The sequence below is a fragment of the Falco biarmicus genome, chromosome 1 (assembly GCF_023638135.1).
Source record: "Falco biarmicus isolate bFalBia1 chromosome 1, bFalBia1.pri, whole genome shotgun sequence".
NCBI classification, from domain to species: Eukaryota; Metazoa; Chordata; class Aves; order Falconiformes; family Falconidae; genus Falco; species Falco biarmicus.
The window spans coordinates 122,186,714-122,204,849 of record NC_079288.1 but is presented as its reverse complement, the minus strand read 5'-3'; the positions used below and the strand labels follow the sequence as shown (position 1 = coordinate 122,204,849).

Here is an 18,136-nt window from a genome sequence, read left to right as displayed (position 1 = left end):
CATTTTGTAGTAAGTACTTTCAATCAGCTGACTCAAAGGTCTTTCAAACTTGCAGTATTGTGTTCACTGCCCTGCTGTAAAGGGCTTAACTCAAAGGAGCCCAGATTTCCACTGGAAACGTTCTCCAACTCTAAATAAATGTTTTGGTCAAGCAGATCCTAAGAATGCTAAGAGGGGAACAGAGTTCAAAATTTAGAGTTTTATCTTGACACTACTGCTTTTCATTCTACCTGGGCCCAAAGAATACAAAGATCTGAAAACTAAACAAAAGCATGCTCTCTACCAATATCATGTAACAACAGTATTTTCAATCGGAAGTAAGTTGACAGGTTTTGTTCAAATTCTGTTTAGAAGTCAGCTCTTGGTTCATTTCAGCTGATCCACCAATTCCTTATTATTTTTAATATATAGCCAGACAGCCACAAATGTTTCTTGACCAATCAATCATTTGGGTTTACAAGCAAGTATTTGGCACACCTCACTACAGAAATCTAGGCACTGTAAGTCATTTGGATGAGACCTCCAAGATCACAGGAAGACAGATCAACACCATGCTGACCTGCCACCCGTCACTTTAGTGTTTTGCTACAAAACCACCATGCAGTCAGTTGCTACAAAGCAAGAAACCACACAATTATTTCCAAGTCAGTGGATTTATATTTATTCTATTTAAATACAGGAGGTCAAAACAGATCGGAGTAGGGAGGCCAACATACAGTAACATTTGACACTAGCATATACACAACTCACAGAATGTCAAGTTCGGGAGTTTGAAGTAATTCAGTATGGCCCATCTGCAGTACACCCATACGCTCTTTAGGAATTCAGACATGTTTGCCTAGTTATATTTTTCAAGCCTGCAAACTGCAAGCTTTCTTTTTTTAAAAACTGTTAGTTTATGATGGTGCTTTTCAGAAGCACCACCCTTAAGACAAAACTGAATTCCAGTTCAAACAGTAGATTAAAATGTACATCTGCTCAATTTTAATAAGGCATCTTTCATTTCATGCAAAGCCATTACTGTAAAATGCTTCATGGGAATTACTTTAAGCTACTCCAGGATATCTCCTGTATGAAGTGGTGATCTAGCTTTAAACATTCCGTTCTTACATTGCAGGTAGGTTTCTAGGAACCTGCCTGCAGATACAGTTGGGAAATACTTCACAGAATATTTTTCAAAAGCTTTCAATATTAGCTTAATTCTGCTACCAGAACTCTAAGGTAAATTTTAATCACTGTTTCTGTCACAGACAAAAGCAGAGTCTTTCAGTATTTCAGAACGTACTTCAAGCCATAGCATCTAGGTTTTTTTGTTTAACACACATCTCATATCCTCATTTTTAACAAAGTCTTATGCAAGTTTTATTCTCTTTTCTTCTCACTTTTAGACTGTTATTTTGGACCTGAGCTGTAAAATTAAAAAAAAAAAAAAAAAAAAATATCAGCTATGAGCTTCCCTGTTCAGCACTAGAAAGCTTTGTGCAGGACCCAGAGCAGAAGTAGGGGAAAAAAAAAAAAAGTTATTTTACACCATTTGGAGATCCAAGAGACCTCCGATAGCAAGTTCCAACTGCCTTTATTTGGCTAACCATCATGTGGAAGATTCAACTAATTCTGTATATTGAAGGCTATGAAAACTATTGGAAAAATTCCTTCTACTGAAAAGACCTCAACTCTAACTGCAAGACTAAGAGTTATCAAGACTGAGCAAATGGTGTTCCAAATTAACTGTCCCTTCTCACGAGCCACACAGCTTATCTTCCAGTTCTCACCTCCTCTGCTCCTTTCCCTCCCAGGAAGTAAAGAAGATACTATTATCTTATTAGATATCTACTCTTTGTCTCTGGTGTTCTCACTTTACTTCCTTTGACTTTGGAGAAGAAATCCACCGCTTCCCAGAAGATCCAGACACCTGAAAGAAATTCAGGGTCACACATACAGTTCTGCTGCATCCAGCTACACCTCACCTTTTAGTTCACCGAGATCTATTCAGAGGAATCACCTAAGTGAGAGAATCCTACACAGGTGCCTCATGGAGCACTTCCAAAGTTAAGAGGCTTCTCGCACACAGGAACTTGCTGCTTACACTTTTAGCTTCAAAAAGATAGAGCTGCTATCACATTTGTCACCTGTTGGTTTTGCACAGACCAGGGATACATGTGTGTTAAGGGTCTCCATTGCACCAGGTTGGCTTCTTTTAAAATGCATTTAAACTAAATGATTTATTTATAGGGAATAAAAAAACCCCTTTCTGTGGAACAAGCCATTAGCAGTCTCAAGTGTGGAAGCAGCCTAAGTGCCCAAGATGCCTCCAGTAGTAAAGCACAACACAGCCTTCTAAACAGCATTAAAAATTTAGGGACACAAGCCACTAACGAAACACTAATTCTTAAGATCCTAACATACAGAGACAAATGCAGTCTTACATACAAACATAAGCAGGTTATGCGAGCCATCTTGAAAACAGATTAAATCATGCTATTAAAAATACGGTTAAGCGCTTACTTCAGAAGAGACAGCACGTAAGCACAGTTTTCTCTTCAAAGTACAAGCACACAAGTGGCTAAACAAGAAAATTATCCACTACATAACATGCAAGTTTATTACAAAATCAGTATTTTTCAAATTCAAACACAAGAGTCAAATGAAACTCAAAGCTTGAGGCAGAAGTGAAAACTAAACTACTACTGTATGTTTCATATGCAAAAAAATCTGCTTTTGACTGTCAACTTTTATATTTTTTTTAAAGATGAAAAATTATTACTTTTGAGGTTGCAGAATCTGAAAAATGTTTATCTCAGGACAGGGTTGGTTTTTTTTTTTGAAAGGTTAAGCAACTAAAAGCTTGGACATTACAGTTACAATTATTAATCCTGACTGAAGATGTTTATTGCTATGCTTGACCAAGTGATTAATTTTTACCATCCTCCCCCAAAACCCAGGTTAATGATGATGAGTAGAGGCTACTGCGAGAAACTGGGAGCCCTGCCAGTTCCCTAGTTCATTTGGATCGATCAAAAGGGCAAGTACAGCCTACACCCCAAAATCAATAAAGACACATTGCTACCTTTTGTTACTGCAGAGAGGAGCTAACCAGGATGCTGTAAAATCTGCACCCCTCTAAAGCAGGTAGTTACATACAGAATCACATCACAAACTTTTTCCAGAGCTATCTGAGAATAGCATGTGGCCAGGTAAGCCCAGTGCAGACAACTCATAAGAATACACAAGCTCTCAACACCTCCAATTTGGTATAGCTTCAATCTGAGGCTAACACAAGGGAGAGGTGCCTGTGTGATGGCCTTTCGGTTTAATTTCCTCTATCACCACGTCTTGCTCCCCAGTTCTCAAAACACCTTTTCTTCTCTACCATTGTCGCATATTAAACCTATGCAGTTTCAACAAATTAGTATAATGTGCTGCTAGAATCCTGTCACCTTGGAATTGTGCTTGCGGATCAGAATTCCATACAGAACAGATACCATAAAACCCTGTTGCCATCAATAAGTAAATTGAACTTAGACCACACAGTGGAAGCAACATTGACACACTGTGACTAAACAGCATATTAATTGAAGATCTTTATCAGCATGAAGGTTTTGACAAGAAATCCAAGGAATTCACTATATTGTTTCTCAAAGTAACAGTTCAGTAATATCATACACTGCTTGGAAAACACTTATACTGGCAAGAAGGAAACATTTTCTATGATGCTCTAATCAAATAATTCCGTCAACAAATGCTGACAGATACACTTGCTTCCCACCCCTCTAAGCTCACAAAGACAGTAAGGCAAGAGCATGTTTATGTAACCTAAATTGTTCCAAGTGAGCCTTTATTCTTCACACACAAAGAATGACAAACAACAGTGTTAGGTCATTCCAGACTTAATGGGTTCCTTGGGACCATATCATTAAGTAAAATGAAAAATCCAAATAAAGTTGTTGATTTTTTCAATGTATTTGACTTGACCACCTTTGGGAAGCGAACAAAGACACACTGTCAAAAGCAGAAACCTGCACAAAATGTTACCGTTTGTTCCCCATGAATGCAGAGGTATACTTATTCAACGAAAAGAAATTCCACTGCTCTCTTGAGATTTCCTCCCTTTAGTTGAATTTAGTGCCAAGTTTACTCAACTAAAGTTCAGGTTGTGTTAGCACACCAGATACAAGTTCCTGTAAGTCAGGTCCATTACTAAGTCAAAAATTAAATGCCAAGCAAAAACTTGGTCTTACTACAGTAACTTCAAGGTTACATGAATTAAAAAAAAAAAAAAAAAAAAAAGACTGTTAATAACCATCATTGGCCCTTACTTTACACAATTCAAGCTCCACTTTCAAATGAAAATACTTGGTAAATATTTTGTCTATTATGCAACCTAATTTTCTGTCATTTCTCCTCCAGCTATCTCTTCTGGACATGTTAAGGGATCACAGATTTCTACATTGGTCAAACAGTACTTACAGTATGGCTTCTCAAGTGTCTCAAGTTCCTTCAGAAGCTTCAGCTTCTTCTGAAGTGAGTCTCAGGTGACAAATTCTTTTTATATGAAAACCATCAATGTAAGACAAGGGTGGTCAAAAGAACATAGGAAGCCCATCGATAGGGTGACTGATCTGCAGGATCAGGAAAGCAGCTTTACATGTGACAAGTAAGACGGGAACAGGGAAGATCTCAAATGAAGAGGAATGTACTTTATTAAAAATAAGAGAGGAGAAAAAGAATACCAACTGCCTCATTTGAAACGAAGTATGCTTGGTGCTGAAATTCCTATGGGTTCAAATGGGTACCTACATTACACTATCAATACCTGCAGGAAAAACATGCAGAACTAGATCCATGATTCTCAAATATCTGGATAAAACATTACTGCATTACAACTGAACCAGACTTAGGTTTTTCTGAAAAACTATCAAAGAAAATTCCAGAATTTTTTTTTTTTTTTAACACAAAATTTTGTATTTTTAATAAGAAGAAATGCTATATAAAATGTATACAGAAGCTTCAGTTTTTCTCTTTCTATCCAAAACTAAGCTGAAAGCCTCTCTGGAAAGCCCCCAAACAGCTTTTATGGAAAAGCACTGATCTATTTTTTTTCCTATAAAAACGTAACGCGTAACTACTGTTTTACATTAAATATACAACTACTTTTAAATATGACATGGGTTTTCAATATATTTTTGAAAAAAACCCTAACGTTAGGCTACATCAAAGGCAGCAAAATGAACTGCACAAAGTAAGGGCATGCAGTACGTAAGTACACAGTAACTGCGGTAAGCCAAAGCACCACAGTGCATGTAATGAGACAGACTAGGTATACAGGCTGCCATTTAATGCTAGCCAATTGCTTAGAAAAGCCACAGCACTGAGCAAAAAAATCTTTTGCTCTTCTGAGATTTTCTTCGTTTTAATCACAGTAAAGAATAAAAATAGAAAGCAGAGGGCAAAACTTTCTCTTGTTTGCCTTGTACTCAGTTAACATTTCATAATCAAAGAAAAACATACTTGTTTCAAGCAGTACAACCAAACCCTGAATAAACTCTGTAAGCCACAAGTATCTTTAATAGAACCGTTACAGATTGATATTATCAAATTAAAGACTACTGACAAGCACGCTTACTGTCCCATGAAACAGGCACATCACCAAGAAAAATATACCATTGCATCAATAGCATCAACCTATTTTAACTACACAAAATGAAACCTGCAAAAAATGAGACATGAATGAATTGCTGGGAAAGTTTGTTTTTGAACTCTGACTTGACACAGAATGTACTTTATAATACAAATTCTAAAGTTAATTCATTAAACACTGAACATTCAAACAAGTAAATAATTTAAAGACAGAACAATCAGCAGTTTTGTTTTAAAACATTTAATGACTTCATTACAGCAAACTGAGAAGAAACTACTCTATAAACTATTAAAACCCTACTTACATCAAAGTACCATGCAGAATCACAGTTACTATTCTGAGATTTGTAAAAGCAGCGTAGTGACTCCTTCACAGATTAGTCTCCATATTTTATACAGAGCATGCAGCAGAACTACTAGCAAACAGAAGCTGGTTTTCCCTGACCACTAATTAGACACTCAAGAATGCAAGTCATGAGGGCAGGGAGAAAGACAAAATCTTGAGAAAAACATGACTTACCAGACGAGGTTAGCTGTGTCTCAAATGCAGAGAAGTAAGAAATCTCTGTATACGTAGATCTTGTTTATTTAGCCCTTTATGAAGGTTTCTCTAAAGAAATGAATTTAACTCGCATGCAAGACTCTGCAAAAGAAAAAGAAAAAGAATCTGAGCTGCTGGCTGAAGTTTTTGTTCTAAGAACGTTTGAGCTATTTTCGGCAGCAATGGGATTGCCTACAGTCAAAATGAAAATGCAAGACAGAATAACCAGCCTCCTAACCCAAGCTTAAAAAAAAAAAAATATATATATATATATATAAATATTCAGGAAATCCATAGCAAAAAACCCTGTTCATTGTCCAAATTTTTATTTAAAGAAACAGAAAGAGCAGGGAACAACCACTGTGAATAATGAATGAAAATACTGTAAAAAGGAGATCTGGGATGTTGAAGAGTATTACTTGCAGTTCAGGAAACGAGCCATCATGGATATTTTTTATTGTGAAAAACACGTTTTGAGTTTGGTCATTTCTGAAGATGCTTTACCTTCTTTACAAGAACATTCATATGAGATAGAAGTGTTTCTATTTGTATTTAAGTTCATCATATCTGGCTGGTATTCACATCTGAGCACAGGACAAATCAGTTTAACAAGACTGAAGCCAATAGTTTGTTTCTAGTTTGCATCTTAAGTTTCCAGTTCCAGCACTAGTGCTATTTTGGAAGTTTAGTGATCTAAAGCTGCTAGCACTCTGTTTTTTCTGCCAGGGCCATTCAGTGTCGCCATAAAGACCTGCCTGCCCTCCTGTGCCACATCCCTAACCAGCCAGCTTACCCTCCCATGGTGTAAAAACTACTGGAAAACAAAGTATCAATACAAATTAATGGCTATAGGAAAAGACCCAGTAGCATCTTGATGAATACATAAAAGCTAATTACTTTCAAGTTTTAGACAATACAACAAAACTTAAGTCAGTGGAAAACCACCATTGTTATTTAACTTGTTGCAGCTCCTTCTGGTACAGGAAGAAACTTCCAAGATACCCCTCTATATAAGTCTCAGCAATTCTGACAGACACAACTTACTTCGCTTCACCAGAACAACTTTTCATACATGCCCACACTATTAGGCACTTGCACTGAAAAGCTTGTTACTTTTGTTCAAGGTAAAGTTATGAGATTGAAGTTACTCTCTACTCAAAAACTAAAATAGACTGGTGTGGTAAAATTACAAAATGTTTCATTACATGTTAAACTTCCAATCAAGACTACTTAAGCACACTCGTTTGAAAGCATTTTAGAATGCCATGGGTCACCTTAATTGCTGATTTATTTGTGAAGAGTTACTATTTGGAAGTGACACTGACATATGAAACAGGATGCCAGGCACACAGGCTATTTATTAAAGTAAAGCAATGCTCATTGTTTAGAAACAAACAAAAAGCCTATCTGTTCCTGAAGACTCATAAAACCCATTAGCTATAATACACTTATAACAATAATGAAAAAGCTGCCATGTGCAAAAACATACCACAGATTCTTTCTGGATTAGCTCAAAAGCATCCTTTTCCATTTGATCCCAACTGTTTTTACTGTTGCTGTAGTTAAAAGCAGCTATAGCAAAAAACACAACCCCACAAAATCTAACACACCAACCCAATTAAACCAACCAATTATATTAATCATTATTGCTGCTTCATTCCAAATGGCTAGTTTAGGACTACTGCCTTACCACAAAACTAGTTCACAGAAGTTAAAAGGCTCAGTTTATATTTAACTTGAGATCCATGAACAAAGAAATATAAGAACTCCAGTAGCTTGAATTTCAGACAATGTGTAAATTATAGCCAACTTGAGAGCTGTAACAGTCAGGTAGATCACACAGTATAGTTCATCAATAAATACAAGACCAGTATGCACCAGACCACTAGTGTCATATGCTGCATTACTTTCTTATCCGTAACGCTGTCATCCAACCGTTACAAGCTAAATCAATATATATCTGTATACCAAATACTAATACTATGCAAATATGAAAACAGAAGAATGTGTTAAAATAATTATTAGTAGTATCACTTTACTGCTGTAGTAATACAACACACAATGCTTTGCAATGCAGCATTTTTCTGAAGCATTTTCTCAGAAGGCAGATTTACCATTAGCTGATTTACCGTCAGCACTTAACCCATTTTGGTACCTTGTTTCTTCATACTGCACTGTTTTTGTGTAAATAACGCTCTACCTATTAGTAATTATAGTATTTGCTAAACATGAAAATAGCACTGTTTCGGTATACACCAAGATGTGTGTTAACTACTGGATATAAATTGGATTATCTTTATCTAAAGGAAACATTAAATGCCATAAATATCATATATACGATGCAGGTCTTGAAGAAAATACATCTGTATGTTTATTAGTAAACCAGACAAATATGTCACTACCACCAAGATTATCACCTTATGCTTTTCAGAGGCTGATGATAATCATATTTCCCATTTTGTGGCTATCAGCGACACTGAATAAAGCATGTAATTTCCTTAGTGGCACGCTGCAGTGCAACTTAATCTATGGTAGGTATTAAGCAATTCAAACCTGACCAAGAAGTGTACAGTTCACATTGCTAATGGAGACTTGCACCAAGTTCCTACAAAAGCTTCATGACCTGACACGACAGGACAGAGTTGTGATAAACCAGAGGAAAGAATCTTGATAGATGAGAGATACAGAAAATTGTTCAAGACACTGACAGACAGAAGAGCCGCACACCTGCTCCACAGCACCGATTCATCCAAAGGAAATCTCAACTTTTCTAGACCTAACCTTTCAAACACAGTTCAGTCGCTGAAGCTTCACATGGAATGGCTGAAGAAAAGTTCTCTTTTTGAGAAGTCTCCCTGTGTAAATTTCAAGGTGTGTACATAACACTGTACAAACCAGATGATTTTTCCTTCGTATTATTCTGTACATGTTTCTATTCAGATCTTTTAACAGTAGTGTAATATCTTCTAGTAATATGATAGGGTATCTACATGAATTGCATATTACCTACCCCAGGAAGAAATAAGGGGTACACATAAGATTTTTTCTTTTTTTTTTTTATTTTTTCCAAATAACCATGTTTAACTGTACTATGACAGACAGCATTAAACACATTTAACATTAAAGAATGCAAGCAAAATGCACGTGCTGTGCAATTGCTTAAGTCCCTTAAGAGAGTTCATCCATACAACTGATCATGTTCATCTCTGAAATGATTCTGTCCCAGATTACAGGGAAAAAAAGCTTCCCTCCTGTCCTTCTGTAGATTCCTGTCAACCACATGCTTTGTCCTGAACTTCAGCTAGTCTTGCAAGTCTTAGACAAATATGATCCTGAAGGATCTTACATATAAGAATGAATCTTTTTTCAATGTCTCAGGTCTGCTTTCAGTAGCTTCCACTGCTGAAAAGCAATGAAGCTATGAGGAAGTGTGGCCATTTTCCTCCCGGACAGGATGGAATACATAGTTACACATCAATCATATAAACCATTAGTTGTGGTTGATCCTAACTAATGTAAAATAAATGAAAAATGCATGAACACATGTTAAATGAACATACTGCCAGGGATGCTCATCTTCAGACAAACACATCATATGCCTATAAAGCCAAAGGATGAAAATAGATGAGAAAAGATTAATCTCCGGTGACATCAGTTTAATTTCTAGAGTTCAGCTACAAGTTAGTATTTTAGGTTTGGCATCATCAGATGAGTTGTAACTGGCCTTCACCTAGGCTCAGCATGAACATGCTCAGGAATGAAAGGGTGACAATGCTCACAAGTAAATCAGAACATGTATGTAAACCTGTATCTCTGTTTCTTGAGAACTGGTTTGAGGTTAATTTCTTCGATAGAAATATTCAACACCTCACTTAGAACACTGCTGCTCTATTTCATGCATATCTGACACAAGATATTTACAGTTACCACAAAGCTACTAGGAAGTTATTTACTGATGGTCAGTTTATACTTTTTCTCCCACTTAATATATTAGGATCAATCATTATGTGTTAGCATAGGAAACCTGGTATAATTTTCCCACCAGAGTTTCATTTATATAAACTTCTTTAGAAAAGAATAAAATAATTATGTCAGCTCCTTTCTGCTACTTAGGATTTCTAGGCCTCGTTAACCATAAAAGCTTCTTAAAGTCTCACTAGAGCAGATCTATATACTGATCAAAAGACACAAGAAATTTCTATGAAGTACAATAATCAAGACTTGACTGAGGATTAACAGGTAGGTAATTTATGCAGGAAAGCACTGCAGACAACTTTCTTCTGTATTAAGAGATCTTGCCCTCTCACCCCTACCATCAAACGCACTTGACACTCTAGCCAGGTTACTCCTAAACACATCTTGATGCCCTATGCCATCATGCACGCTTCAGCCTCATGTAGTGTCAGCAGCTTAACAACTGTCGTAGTAGAACAGCAGCATATACAACAATGACTACAAAGACACATGCAGTCGTCTTTAGCTCGATATGCATCAAAAAGTACTTTGGAAATTTTCTAGACCATCATACAAAAAAGAACTCCTGAAAAAACTCAGCATTAAAAAATCCACATAAACAACAAATCCTGAATTTCAGTTTCTACTACAGTTTCATTAAAGCTATACATGAAAAAAGGTGGATCATCTATTGAAAAATAAACTGACTCAAGCTTTCAGAACATTTGATTTAATATTGCAAGAAAGAGTACATAGGCAGCCAAGTTACTGTGGCAGCTACATCTCGGAATTTTTTCTAACCCTAAAGAATATAGGTTATCTCAATAAACTACCCATGGTTATTATGTTAGAATACTTCAGAAGTCTCCCAGAGTGGCTACAAAGCAGTCTTGCTCTTACATCTCTGTCTGTCCCAGCAGACATGGCAATAGAATCTTCGGTCAAGACATTTCAAGAAGTTGGAAACTATCTACATCCCTCAGCGACAATAAACTGTAACCTGCATGAATAGTACAGAAGTGCCACACACAGGATTTGTCAGTGATTTGTGGCTTCATAATTCCCATAATGAAGCTTTGGTTAGAGTACTTTCATCAACAAAAGAGAGTAAAATTTGTCAACATTCATACAATGGAATCTATTTTTTAATTGCTGTTAGCACATTTGTTTCCGCATAAGCAATTCTGTTCTCCAGTATATCCCAAAATAAGTCTCCATATTAAAAAGCAGAGTGCTCTGTCCTGGCTAAGAAATTTTTTTTCCATCATTTCCTTCAAACAATTAATGGAGGATGGCCCACCTCACTAATACTATTAGGTAATAATAAAGTTATTAAACTCTTCTCTCCAGGCTTGGTATAGAAGTGGTTCATCCCTATATAACTCATTAGAAAACTTGGCAACTGGGAGGAAGACTAAAAAGAAGCTTGGAATTGGGGGCGTAGGGGGGTTTGGCTTGTGTTCCTCTGAAAGCACTCCAGAGCCAGCCAAGAGTTAGCAAGCAATCTCTGATCCAGCAGGATATCCAAGAAGCCTTCTGAATTTGTTACAGAAGTCTTTCACTGAAAACTCACACATCTGAAAGACATGGATCAAGACATCAAGTATGAAGAATCACACTCTCACTTCATTAACACCAGCTGGTAGATGTTTGATAAAGAGTTGCCTCTGCTGCTGTTCTGTAGAACAGCAGATCTGCATTCGCTTTAAAAGACACCATGTGTCTTTAGCTATATTCAGTTCTCGTATTTTACACTGGGATTTGTTAAGTCTGCTCCCCCCTCCCCCGTTATAATAAAATTTTGTCTGGTGACAGCAAAAAATAATTATGTGAGACAGAAACCCCTAGACAGATTTTTGTGAAAGACATCTTGTAAATAAGCAGCTCCAGCTCTGCCATCACAGTAAGCTGAGTTTAACATACAACTTAAAATTTGCTTTTCAGGAATCTTGATATATCTGATAAATTTTAGGAAAGGTACAAAGCGCCACTGGCTGTCTTTATGGTTAGATGTTTCTGAAGATGTAGAAGTCTTTAATATAGCATCAGCACCTATGAATTTGTGATCTTCTTTATACTTCTCTGAGATCTAATATACTAAACCCAAATCGATATTGGAAAATTAACCTGTTTTCTAAATAGAAGCTGCAAAGACAGCCAGTACCAGAATTTCTGCCAATTACCTTTGGCAAAACTGGATTGGATTTCATTGCTGCAGACTTAGGTTTGATAGCTAAGGATTCAAAACCAATGTTTTGTCAGTCATTTAAATATTTATAATTGTTAATGTTTCATAACAGCATTTTATAACATGGAATACTTTAAAAATTACAATACCTTTAACTGAGTACCAAATAAATACATTAAAACGTAAGGAGACGCTCAAGCCTGAAGTGAAATCACATGCATTTAAAAAAACCCCAACTATGAAAGCATATTATCTAAATATTTACAGCCTCCTGGTCACCTACTGTAACAAATTCCAATACTTACACCTATTTCATAGAACCGACAGAAAACCACCTAACTGCTCTCCTAATGATGCAAAAATTGACTACAGTCACTGCACCTATCACTATGAAATTGGACCAAAAGAATGATATACCTGCTAAAAGCACTATTTTGCTAGTAAAACTAACTTCCTCTGTTCCAAGAGTAAACAGTTAAAAATGTATGAGGAAATAAATATGAAAAGGCCTTGTCAGGAAATGGAGAACAGAACCTTATTGTTTATCTCAGTCTTGATACACATCACTAGTCCATTGTTTGAAGAACTTTGTACAAGGTTATTTGTCTTTCAGACTCATTTTCTGCTAGAATGTGTTCAGCTACTGCGTGAGATTGTGAGGGTTTTTTGGGAGGGTGTTGGGGCACATTAGGGAGCAGGTTTTCCCTGAAGGCCTAAACCTCGGACATGTGAACAAGCCAGGACTCTAAACCTGCAATGCTCATTGTGACTTACCAACTCAAATTACTAGGTTTGTTGAACTAGCTGCTTAAAAGGATTTTTGAGTCCAAATCCAAAGTGACAATCTTTAAAATGCCCATTTCACATATACCCAAATTCCTAACCCTCTATATGTCTTTTAACAGTAAAGTTCCCAGTTACCTAAAACTCTCCTACTGGACCAAGCAAGTGACATCTTGCCTTGATGAAAAAACACTTTGGTGACAGCCTTCACGTACAAACTTGTGTTTTATCAACTTTGCGTCTGAGGCACAAATGTCTATAAGATGTTCTCAGGTTTTTTTTCACTCTTCATAAAAAACATGGATGATGGTGTTACCCCACCACATTATATTTTTTAGAAAAACACTGTATTGATGGTCATCAAAACATCTGCCACCAAGAAAAACCCAAACAAAAAATTAAAAAAACAGAAAAACCAACTACTGAAAACCTGGCTTACATTTCCTGACAGATTTACAGTCACATCTCCCACTTTGCTGACACGGAATACTAAGCATCAGTCGACTGTCTGGTCTTTTGAGGACACTGGCCCACCTTTCATAGAGTAATTACAGACTTCATGTGGCTCACAGAGCAAGAGACTAGCACTCTTCAGCTTAATAAAGAGAATTTTCTTAGAAGAAAGGAAAATTTGAGGGGCTGCCTTTCCTCCAGTTACTCTGAAGTATTAACAGCCAAACCATATACTCTAAAATATTTCCAATTTCCAACAGTGGGCCAGGGACCAGACTGTGCCCCCTTCTCAAGGGAGAACTGCCATCTCTAGGCTCTAAGACCATGCACGCTCCCGTGCACAGCTGCCACTCTCAAGCTAGTCAGTCCATGCAAAGCAAAAGAAATTCACAGAAAAAACACAAGTCCCAGTTCCCTCCTTCGGCTTCACAAAGACTTACGTTACAGAGCACAGAAAGCCTAATGCCATTCTGGTTTTAAACCACCAGATTACAGCTAGGCCAGCTTTACCGCCTCCACACCGAGTTTCTATTCCAATTACCATGATTAAATCCACAAAGGAATTTAGGATTCTCAATAATTAAAACAATGGTGTTCAGCCAATTTGCTAAGCTGCCAATTTAGTAAAGGGGAAAAAAAAGGACCTATATGAAAAACAGTCCTTAACTTTAGCAATCAAGTAATTTTAACATTTTCTGCTACTTGTAACGTTGAGGGTAGGGGCCAGCAAACCTACTGCAACTGAAGCTTTCAGGCAGTGAACCCCAGGGTGACGGGAATGGTATTTGTCACCCCAACTGAGTGCAAGACCTCCCACTAGCAGTCAAACAACAGGATAAAGCAGCATAGAGAACCTTCTTTCCTTACATGTTCCTCTAGTCAATTTATACATTTTGCTACTATAATCCACTTAACTGAAAACACAACCTGAAGACATAAGCAACTGTGCAAAGCTTTGAAGACTTCCAGCTACAGATATGTAACACTTCAGCATTTTATAACACAAGCTAATACTGCTAGAGTCTGTTATTTTTCAGATATTTTTTTTTCTTCAAGAGACTGATCTCAAAGGCAGTATCTGGTTTTCAGCAAGACCCAACATTTGTGTTTGGGTTTCCAACCTCGAATTGCAACATAAAATGGTAACATCAAAAACACACCTAAAGTCAGCCAAAGCTCACTGAGATACAATTGCCTCAGCAAACTCCCAGTTTGCAGCTCACAGTTTCACACAATCATGACAGTCCTTCAGGTTGCAAAGGTAGTTATTTCAAGAGCTCAGGTACATGCCACCAATGGACTGAAGCCACTTGCAGCCACGATACTCCCACCTTAGCCCACCTTCACATTGCTTATTGGTAAGAAAAGGTACTGCCAAAATGCCCGAGTCTACCAAGTCAGCTCCTGCTGCCACCAAGAAATCCAAGAATGCTGTTACCAAAACCTGAGGGAATGCTACAAGCAGCTTAAGAATAATAAAGGAGAGTTACTGCATCCATCAGTACAAGGTACTGAGGCAGATCCATCGAGAGGATGGTACCTTAACCAGGACCACAGGCATCATGAACGCCTTTGTCAATGACGTTACTGTATACTGGAAAAGCATGGCATCTGGCACATCACAAGGAATGCTTGACCCAAGAGGCACAGTCTGTCACATACTAGGGAGCTGTCAGAAAGCTGGCCAAGCACACCACACCTGAGGGCACCACAGGTACCGGGCAAACAGCAGTTCCAGAATATACAGAAAATACAGAAAGCCAACTGTATCCTGGGCTGCACCAAAAGAAGCGTGGCCAGCAGGTCAAGGCAGGTAATTCTACCCTTTTACTCCACTCTGGTGAGACTTCACCTGGAGGTACTGCATCCAGCTCTGGAGTCCCCAGCACAGGACCTCTTGGGAGTACATGCAGAGTAGGGCCACAGAAATGATCAGAGGGCTGGAACACCCCTCCTATGAGGACAGGCTGAGACAGCTGGGGGATTGTTCAGTCTGGACAAGAGAAGGCTCTGGGGAGACCTTATTGCAGCCTTTCAGTACTTAAAGGGCTCTTACAAGAAAGATGGGGACAATTTTTTCCGCAGAGCCTGTAGTGATAGGACAAGGGATAATGGTTTTAAACTGAAAGAGGGCAGATTCAGACTAGATAGAAGAAAGTTTTTTGTGGTGAGGGTGGTAAAACACTGGAACAGGTTGCCCAGAGAAGCTGTAGATGCCCACACCCCCATCCCTGGATACAATCAAGGTCAGGTTGGACCGGCCTCTGAGTAACCTGATCTAGTTAAAGATGTCGCTGCTCACTGCAGGGAGGATGGACTAGGTGACCTTTAAAGGGCTCTTCCAACTCAACCCATTCTGTTATTCTATGATTCTATCTGCATTACATTTTGGCAGAACTTGAAGTCAACTTCAAGTCTCCTTATGACCACTTTTTTCTCCCAAACCACACACATTCTTATGTCTTCACATGAACTGTTTGTATAGAGTGATTCTGAAGGGATTTCTGATGGGATAGCAGCGACAGGCTGGTTATTCATGAAGGGTGTAAAAAGAGATATGGCTACAAACCAAGTCGTATCAGCTTGTTGGAAGTCACAAACCATTCTGACTTCAGGCAATAACAGAAGCAGCAGCAGACTGAATTTGAGTCAGTTTTCCTATGATCCCTCATATCAAAGAGAAAGGATCTCCAGGTCATCTTGTTCATCTGCTTCATAACAGCAAAAATTTACAGTAAATATATCATTCCTGACAGACATTTGATCGAGCTGTTTCAGAAGGCATCCAGCAAGAAAGATATCCCAGCTTCTTCAGACAATCCAGTACCTAGTCATCAGCATTATTTTTTTTCCTAGCTCTAACCACAGTGTCCTTTCCTGCAATTTAAGTCTGAAACATGGTAGTTCAAGTGATTTAGACATACATAATCAAGCTCAAATTCCAAACATCAAAACACAAGTCAAAGTAGGACCAGAGCTGCCCAACTGCCAGCCTACACCTTTATATTGCATCGCACACAGCCAGCACAACGAGTTTGAGGGCATGCAGGGTAGCCACAGATAGCAGTGAAGCTTAGCCAATAGATAACACTAAGGAAATGCTACGTTAGATTGGGACTTCAGCTCAAAATCTCTTACAGATTTAGAAATCACCTCATTCAAGAGTAGAGGCAAATCACTGCTGCTGTGCATCTAGTAGATTTACAGCTCAGTGGGCACAGTAAAGGTGTTTCTCACCTTTCCACTTCTGATCAGCTAGAACTGGGCTGTCAAGCTTGTGGCTTCGTGCTACTGGCAGACACCAACAATTTATGAAGTTAGGCCTACACAATAAAGACAACAGATTAATTTTGCACAGGACAAACTACAATTTCTGCAGAGAAGTTCAAAAGCTTTAGGGATTCAAAAGTCAGAATGGAAAACTCAGAGCATCAATATCAATGTACATCTTCACTGGAACATCAAGGCTCTCCAGGCTTTATGAAATAGATCATGTCCCCAAAAATAAGGTTTAACATGCAGCAAATTGTTGGCGATTCCCTGACAGACACAGACAGTAGCTGCCTCATGCTGTCTTTCCCACTCACACATCAGTAGATATATGTAAGGACTCAACATGTAAGTGCACCTGCAATGGTCAGAGGACTGTCACCACTGGATGTATACAATTGGATGTTATTAGATAGCAGCATGCTCATATGGTCTTGACAGGCCAAAGCTATAGTATCTTGATAACTGCATACATTTGGTTCAGAATTATACAAGAATGTTTCATGTCCTGGAGAGACTGCAACTAATTTTTTGGATTTCAAAAAGTCTTTACAGTCCATCTGCAGCATTATTGAAACTGATGCTTTCCAGACAATCCAAATACAGACCATTGTAACTTTGAGAACGGATGTTAGAGAAAGGGCATGATGCAGCAGCAGGAAGCTGCTGAACTCTTTTGGTTTTTGGTGATGGCAAATTACCTGGGCAATGTCGTCTTCTGTAGTATTATGTAACATGATTAACAAGAAGTCCCTAAAGCAGAAAATTGACCCTTTCCTGTTTAAATCTCTTTATTCCCAAAGATCGCCATTTTTGGGGATTTCACAGTTCTTTCACTAGTAGCTTGGACAGAAAGGAGGATTTGGCTTCTAGGAAGCTCTTCAGCTTCCAAAGGTGAAGTTACAGTGCAATGCCAACGTTGCTCGGTAGATATTCTATACCCTAATTAGCCCTAGCCCACCAGGGGAATGGCTCAGGAAATCAGTGCTGAGCTTTCATTTCTTTTGCCTTCTTTTTAACAGACGCACATTGGTATGTAGTCATTTTTTCAGTCAGTATTGCTTCAGCTAAGTGAACATTGGAGCTCTTTCACAGTTTTTGTTTGCTATTTGTGTTCTCTGTTAAATTGCAGAACAGGCTATTAGTTTGAAACACTTGTTCAAGCTATATTCATGCTTTTCCTAGCCAGGGAAAGACAAGCTGACGTTTGATGTGTTTAAGGCAACACAAGGTGTTACAGCTGTACCACCAGTTAATTGCTCTATGTTGACTTACTTGCAGGCCAGAACTAATTTTTTGGCTAACAGAAC

At 38.1% G+C, this 18,136-nt stretch overlaps 1 protein-coding gene across 19 annotated transcripts in view; it reads right to left on the bottom strand.

The window, feature by feature from the left end:
* Positions 1–18,136, bottom strand: part of SORBS2 (sorbin and SH3 domain containing 2) — a 231,883-nt gene that overhangs the window by 141,648 nt on the left and 72,099 nt on the right. For all 19 annotated transcript variants that reach the window (XM_056325896.1, XM_056325888.1, XM_056325913.1 and 16 more), the window contains exon 2: positions 6,158–6,280. The gene's annotated coding sequence lies outside the window, so the exon portion shown is untranslated. The remainder of the gene's footprint in view (positions 1–6,157; positions 6,281–18,136) is intronic.